This window comes from Mizuhopecten yessoensis, unplaced genomic scaffold, assembly GCF_002113885.1.
Source record: "Mizuhopecten yessoensis strain PY_sf001 unplaced genomic scaffold, ASM211388v2 scaffold10983, whole genome shotgun sequence".
NCBI classification, from domain to species: Eukaryota; Metazoa; Mollusca; class Bivalvia; order Pectinida; family Pectinidae; genus Mizuhopecten; species Mizuhopecten yessoensis.
Window position 1 is genome coordinate 86,985 of NW_018408819.1, and position 8,922 is coordinate 95,906.

The following is an 8,922-nucleotide window of genomic DNA, read 5'->3' on the forward strand; positions in this document are numbered from 1 at the left end:
TCATCAATGTTTTTGGCAGTATTATACATAAGCCAGAGATGTTGGCTCAGTATTATATGTATTATCCCTACAGGATTAGATAAAACCGGTATATTATACCTATATGATTAGATATAACCGGTATATTATACTGACAGGATTAGATATAACCGGTATATTATACCTACAGGATTAGATATAACCGGTATACGATACCTACAGGATTAGCTATAACCGGTATAGTATACCTACATGATTAGATATAACTGGTATATTATACCTACAGGATTAGGTATAACCGGTATATTATACCTACAGGATTAGATATATCCGGTATATTATACTTACAGGATTAGATATAACCGGTATATTATACTTACAGGATTAGATATAACCTGTATATTATACCTACAGGATTAGATATAACCAGTATATTATACCTACATGATTAGATATAACCAGTATATTATACCTACAGGATTAGATAAAACCGGTCTAATATACCTACAGGATTAGATACAACCAGTATATTATACCTACAGGATTAGATATAACCAGGATATTATACCTACATGATTAGATATAACCGGTACAGTATACCTACAGGATTAGATATAACCGGTATGTTATACCTACATGATTAGATATAACCGGTATAATATACCTACATGATTAGATAAAACCAGTATATTATACCTACAGGATTAGATATAACCAATATATTATACTTACATGATTAGATATAACCAGTATATTATACCTACATGATTATATATAACCAGGATATTATACCTACATGATTAGATATAACAAGGATATTATACCTACATGATTAGATATAACAAGGATATTATACCTACATGATTAGATATAACAAGGATATTATACCTACATGATTAGATATAACCGGTATAATATACCTACATGATTAGATAAAACCAGTATATTATACCTACAGGATTAGATATAATCGGTATATTATACCTACATGATTAGGTATAACCGGTATATTATACTTACAGGATTAGATATAACCGGTATATTATACCTACAGGATTAGAACCTACAGGATTAGATACAACCAGTATATTATACCTACAGGATTAGATATAATCGGTATATTATACCTACATGATTAGGTATAACCGGTATATTATACTTACAGGATTAGATATAACTGGTATATTATACCTACAGGATTAGGTATAACCTACAGGATTAGATATAACCAATATATTATACTTACATGATTAGATATAACCAGGATATTATACCTACATGATTAGATATAAACGGTATATTATACCTACAGGATTAGATATAAACGGTATATTATACCTACAGGATTAGATATAAACGGTATATTATACCTACATGATTAGATATAACCAGGATATTATCCCTACATGATTAGATATAACCAGGATATTATCCCTACATGATTAGATATAACCAGGATATTATCCCTACATGATTAGATATAACCAGGATATTATACCATAACCAGTATATTATACCTACAGGATTAGATATAACCGGTATAGTTTACCTACAGGATTAGATATAACCGGTATGTTATACCTACATGATTAGATATAACCGGTATAGTATACCTATATGATTAGATATAACCGGTATATTATACTGACAGGATTAGATATAACCGGTATATTATACCTACAGGATTAGAACCTACAGGATTAGATACAACCAGTATATTATGCTTATAGGATTAGAGATAACCGGTATATTATACTTACAGGATTAGATATAACTGGTATATTATACCTACAGGATTAGGTATAACCTACAGGATTAGATATAACCAATATATTATACTTACATGATTAGATATAACCAGTATATTATACCTACATGATTATATATAACCAGGATATTATACCTACATGATTAGATATAACCGGTATAATATACCTACATGATTAGATATAACCGGTATAATATACCTACATGATTAGATAAAACCAGTATATTATACCTACAGGATTAGATATAACTGGTATAATATACCTACAGGATTAGATACAACCAGTATATCATACCTACAGGATTAGATATAACCAGTATATTATACCTACATGATTAGATATAACCAGGATATTATACCTACATGATTAGATATAACCGGTATAATATACCTACATGATTAGATATAACCGGTATAGTTTACCTACAGGATTAGATATAACCGGTATGTTATACCTACATGATTAAATATAACCGGTATAATATACCTACATGATTAGATATAACCAGTATATTATACCTACAGGATTAGATATAATCGGTATATTATACCTACATGATTAGGTATAACCGGTATATGATACTTACAGGATTAGATATAACCGGTATAGTATACCTACAGGATTAGATATAACCGGTATGTTATACCTACATGATTAGGTATAACCGGTATATTATACTTACAGGATTAGGTATAACAAGTATAGTATACCTACAGGATTAGATATAACCGGTATGTTATACCTACAGGATTAGGTATAACCTGTATATTATACTTACAGGAGTAGATATAACCGGTATATTATACCTACAGGATTAGATATAACCGGTATACGATACCTACAGGATTAGATATAACCGGTATTTTATACCTACATGATTAGATATAACTGGTATATTATACCTACAGGATTAGATATAACCGGTATATTATTCCTACAGGATTAGATATAACCGGTATATTATACTTCCAGGATTAGATATAACTGGTATATTATACTAGCAGGATTAGATATAACCGGTATATTATACTTCCAGGATTAGATATAACTGGTATATTATACCTATAGGCTTAGGTATAACCGGTATATTATACTTACAGGATTAGGTATAACAAGTATAGTATACCTACAGGATTAGATATAACCGGTATGTTATACCTACATGATTAGGTATAACCGGTATATTATACTTACAGGATTAGATATAACTGGTATATTATACCTATAGGATTAGGTATAACCGGTGTAATACCATCACAAATAAGTTGACCCTGTAGTGTTTTAATCCTAAGTCCTAAGTAACTCTGGTGTGATATACAAGTATGCATTCACTATTAACTATGTTTTTTATTTACTTATTCTGAATACTTTTTATCTGTGATCACATTTATTACTTTTCATATATTAACACTATTCTTCTATATTTATTTTTTCAAATAGGTATTTTCCCGGGGGCCTTTGTAGGTAGGGGACTCTCAATCACTTAGAAACTTGAGATATGATACTTTCTTTGTTTGTGATAATTATTACTTTTTTTTTTTATTAATATATGTGATTATCTCCCGTTACAGTGTACTTGTAATATAATGTGTTATTGTTATTTTACATATGTTTGTCGCAATAATAGCTCTCAAGAGCTAATGTTCCGTGTTTACATGTATGTGACTTAAACTAAAGTTTCTTGTATTTTGTATCTTGTAGTACCTAACGTGCAAAATAAGAAATATACGGTATAATGTCTAATGACGAAAGACAACAATAAACCCGAACTGGGCTTTTCAGGGTATGTTCAGATATACCTATATAAGCATAACAACCCTAGCAGTCATGGTGATTTACTCTCAATTTAAAATTGTAAATGTTTTTCTACAAAAGCGTTATGAGTTCTATCACAACGAAATCAAATGTAGTAGAAACTATAATTTAATATGAAAAGAAAACAAACACTTACCAAAAGTACGTCGGATATTTCCCAATTTAGTTTACCAGACTATCGCCTACAGGAAGTACATCCGCTATATACATTTTTTCACCAAGTGCGTCCGACATACGTATATCACACTAACTGCCTCTGCTTACATTTCTATTTATTGTACCAGTATATCTCGTTTTCGTTTGACCAAATATATATTGTAAGTTTACCGTTCGGCCATATTCCTCCAGAGGGCGCTATATATCACCACATGTACATTCTGTATAGTTGACTCATCATGACAACCTTATACAGTGGGAATATCCACCTGGGTGGAGTAACGCCAGCGTATGCGACAGTGCGCAGACGCAGAACATTAGTATGGTGATCAAACTCATCTGTTTTGTTAAGACTTCTATAACGTATATCTAAGGTGTCACATTTCTACCGTCAGTTATTTAAAGTCCCATTATGGTAATTAACTGACTTGTGACCGTCATGTCCAATCAGGATTGTACAGTGAGGTGGGAACAGTCCTCTCTTGGTTTGATCGAGCCCGCGGTTGAATTAAATCATTTGTAGATTTGTGACAATTACCTGCTGTTTAGTTCGACAGAGTAAAAAAACACATGTTGTTTAGGTTGACCTTATGTATTTATTGTAAGGTTGACCTTATACATTTACCTGCTATTTAGGTTGATCTGATATATTTACCTGTTGTTTATATTTACCTTATATATTTGCCTGTTATTAAGTTAGAATAAGTACAATGAACTGTTGTTTAGTTCGACCTTATACAATTACCTGTTATCTAGGTTGATCTGATATATTTACCTGTTGTTTAGATTTACCTGATATATTTACCTGTTATTAAGGTTGACCTTATACATTTACCTGTTGTTAAGATTGACCTAATACATTTTCCTGTTATTTGGGTTGATCTGATATATTTACCTGTTGTTTAGATTGACCTAATATATTTACCTGTTATTTGAGTTGACCTAATACATTTCTGTGTTGTTTAGTTCGAACTAATACATTTATGCATTGTTAAGCTCGACCTAATGCATCTATGCGTTGTTTAGTTCGACTTAATACATTTGGGTGTTGTTTAGTTCGACCTAATACATTTGTGTATTGTTAAGTTCAACTTATACATTTATGTGTAGTTTAGTTCGATCTAATACATTTATGCGTTATTTAGCTCGACCTAATACATTTATGCTTTGTTTTGTTCGACCTAATACATTTATGTGTTGTTTAGTTCAACTTAATACGTTTATGCGTTGTTTAGCTCGACCTCATACATTGATGTGTTGTTAAGCTCGACCTCTTACATTTATGTGTTGTTTAGTTCGACCTCATGCATTTATGTGTTGTTTAGTTAGACCTCATACATTTATGTGTTGTTTAGTTCGACCTCATACATGTATGCGTTGTTAAACTCGACCTAATACATCTATGTGTTGTTTAGCTCGACCTCATACATAAATGCGTTGTTTAGCTCGACCTCATACATTTATGTGTTGTTTAGTTCGACCATATAATTTGTGTGTTGCTTAGTTCGACCTCATACATGTATGTGTTGTTTAGTTCCACCTCATACATTTATGTGTTGTTTAGTTCGACCTAAAACGTTTATGCGTTGTTTAACTCGACCTAATACGTCTATGTGTTGTTAAGCTCGACCTCATACATGTATGCGTTGTTTAGCTCGACCTCATACATTTATGTGTTGTTTAGTTCGACCTTATTGGTTAATGCGTTGTTTAACTCGACCGTATACATCTATGTGTTGTTAAGCTCGACCTCATACATTTATGTGTTGTTTAGCTCGACCTCATACATTTATGTGTTGTTTAGTTCGACCTAATACATCAATGTGTTGTTAAGTTCGACCTAATACATTTATGTGTTGTTTAGTTCGACCATATAATTTGTGTGTTGTTTAGTTCGACCTAATACAATTATGCGTTGTTTAATTCGACCTCATACATTGATGTGTTGTTTAGTTCCACCTCATACATTAATGTGTTGTTTAGCTCGACCTAATACATTTATGTGTTGTTTAGTTCGACCTAATGCATTTATGCGTTGTTTAGTTCGACCTCATACATTTAAGTGTTGTTTAGCTCGACCTAATACATATATGTGTTGTTTAGTTCGACCTCATACATTTATGTGTTGTTTGGTTCGACATCATACATTTATGAGTTGTTTAGCTCGACCTCATACATTAATGTGTTGTTTAGTTTGACCTCATACATTTATGTGTTGTTTAGTTCGACCTCATACATTTATGCGTTGCTTATGTTGACCTTACACAACAATATGTTCATTAAAGTGGGACACACCAGTCACAGTGGTAAGGGCCGGACAAAAAAGGAGGTCGATCACACACCATCATCCCGACCAAGGCGGACACACCAGTCACGGTGGTAAGGGCCGGACAAAGAAGGAGGTCGATCACACACCATCATCCCGACCCATGGGACACACCAGTCACAGTGGTAAGGGCCGGACAAAGAAGGAGATTGATCACACACCATCATCCCGACCCAGGCGGACACACCAGTCACAGTGGTAAGGGCCGGACAAAGAAGGAGATCGATCACACACCATCATCCCGACCAAGGCCGACACACCAGTCACAGTGGTAAGGGCCGGACAAAGAAGGAGATCGATCACACACCATCATCCCGACCCAGGCGGACACACCAGTCACAGTGGTAAGGGTCGGACAAAGAAGGAGGTCGATCTCACACCATCATCCCGACCCACGCGGACACACCAGTCACAGTGGTAAGGGTCGGACAAAGAAGGAGATCGATCACACACCAGAAAAAATGTTCAGAAGCACCTCATCAACAATGCACACAACCAACGAGACCCACCTAAACAGTAATCATTAGGCAGGGCGGACCAAAACGACTCGGGACTTGTAATAAATGGACAAGGATGTCGGATTTCGTACAAATGCTGAGGGTCAGCCTCCCACGTGGGTTTGTCACTTGCGAACGAAATTGACCAAAACTGACTTGATTACCTGATCAAGGTGACAGATAGCCAATCACGTGATCTCAATAAGGTGTAAGTGTGAGAGAGAGTCCAGTGCATATTCTGTATTGGAGGACAGGAAGCTGGAGAAACACACAAATGAAAAAGATGACATAATGTACTTATTTTGTTGTTAAATTGTTTTCTTTTAAAAAACACACCAAAAAACACACAGTATTTATGTTGGACTGTAGGGTTAGGGTACCCCACAACTATGTTTTATACATTTCCGTGCATTTCCTTAATTCCTGATATATTACTGCTGATATTAGACCGTGCTAGTGGTTTATTAATGGGAATCCCGATTAATTCCGATCAAATATAAAAGCACAAAGCGTTAGGGAACCTATTGGAAATCAGCCTTCCGTAGCTTTGATGGGCTATTCAAGGTAGAGGTCAAATATGAGAATTAATAGAATTTGTTGATCCACCTATACATCAGCTGTGGATGCCTTATATATATGCAAATAGGGAAAGTTACATACAAAACCACGAGATGCCCATACCAGGTCATTGGTCTTAACTCAGGGCCGCGTGCTACACACTTATTGAATAGACCCTTGGAACGTTTTTTTAACAATCAGCTGATCCCTGTATTAAATATTTAAGAAGGCGTGCCAAGGGCATATGATGTTACACACTTTCCTTAGACTCTACCAGTAAGCGCTGTTCTTAATCTGGGTTCGGTCCCTAGCGAAATCATGACATCTGTTGCATACAATTGTATAATTGTTTTTTTTAAGTTATAAAACCTGTATATTTACACAAATGATAACGATTGTACAGTGCGCAGGCGTACAGGACAAGGGCGTGTCTCTAGCTTGGCCGTATCTATGAGCTGTTGAGGTCTACATCATTATGTAGTTAGGGTATTAACGTGTTGTATTTGAAGAAGTAAGTTTGCAGACTTTTGGAAACAGCGATTATTGATCTTTTAAAATCTGTATCATAACAAACAAAACCAGAAATTGTTAAAAAAAAGCAACAGATTGGAACAGAATAGAATAATCTAGTTTTTTCAGCCAAAGCGAATGCCATTTTAAGACACATTTCGGTCTCAAATAATTTCTTCAGCAAAATGGTGGTCATAAAGTGCGATATTGCATTGCTATTATTTCAGTAAAAATGAATTAAATGCAAAAACATATCTGAAAAAGATTACAAACAGGACTTCTGCGTCATAGTTATATTGAAATTGCCAAAGCAGAAAATTAAAAACAAAGTTGTAGATTTTAAATAAATAGGCAATCGAACTAGTGATATCGAGGCAAAAAGACTAAAGCTGAATGATTTAACCTAGATGGATATATATATGCAGTGCGATAAATCACTTTCTGACACGTACAGCATGTGGACGCGTTTCTTCCTCCAAGGTCCCCTCTCGCTTCATAGAAGGAAAACGCAGCGCATTTCTTATTGAAGCGTCTCATCTATAGGTTTCAGAAATGGATTTCCCCATTCAGTAATACGTATTACCAATGGCGTTTAGAATTCAAATTTATTCAAACACAATAAAGAGGAATGGGGACATCTCTTTAAACGACTTTGTTGTGTTGAGAAATGATATTGTGAATTTTGTAATTAAATAATGTCCTCAGAAGTATTTTTGGCGTTTACACACTAAAGGTTATAATTGGTACGTGGGTCTATTTTCCTCAAGTCTGAGCCTTTAAGTAGTTAGCATGCCGTCTTTTTTAACATAAAGAGAAACAGCGTGGATGATTTATCGATTTACCGGGTATCGTCCTCGCCACAGCATGTAGCACAAAACAGCACTATCGTCAATAAATACTGTTATGTTTTTGTGTGGCGAAATCAGAGTGTCGCTATGGAAGTGGTTTCAGAAATATAAATAATTTCGAGAAATAATCAATGCTCCTCTGTAACTTAAATATATCACCAATATTACTTCCAGAGCCTGTATTAAAATTAGATGTGACCGCAGACGGTTGTAATACAGTCCAAGAGATATGCCCATCTCTCACTGGATACATGCCAGTGTCCTAGAGATATGCCCAGCTCTCACTAGATACATGCCAGTGTCCTAGAGATATGCCCAGTTCTCATTAGATACATGCCAGTGTCCTAGATATATGCCCAGTTCTCACTGGATACATGCCAGTGTCCTAGAGATATGCCGAGCTCTCACTGGATACATGCCAGTGTCCTAGAGATATGCCCAGCTCTCACTGGATACATGCCAGT

The 8,922-nt window shown here is 34.8% G+C and overlaps 1 protein-coding gene across 6 annotated transcripts in view; it reads right to left on the bottom strand.

The window, feature by feature from the left end:
- LOC110464301 overlaps window positions 1-8,922 on the bottom strand; it is a 78,214-nt gene that overhangs the window by 59,615 nt on the left and 9,677 nt on the right. For 2 of the 6 annotated variants that reach the window (XM_021519444.1, XM_021519443.1), the window contains exon 1: window positions 3,700-4,000. The exons of 2 other annotated variants lie outside the window; for them this stretch is intronic. The gene's annotated coding sequence lies outside the window, so the exon portion shown is untranslated. Of the gene's footprint in view, window positions 1-3,699; window positions 4,001-8,922 lie in introns of those variants that run through there. 2 more of the 6 variants (XM_021519446.1, XM_021519448.1) reach the window with 2 other exon arrangements.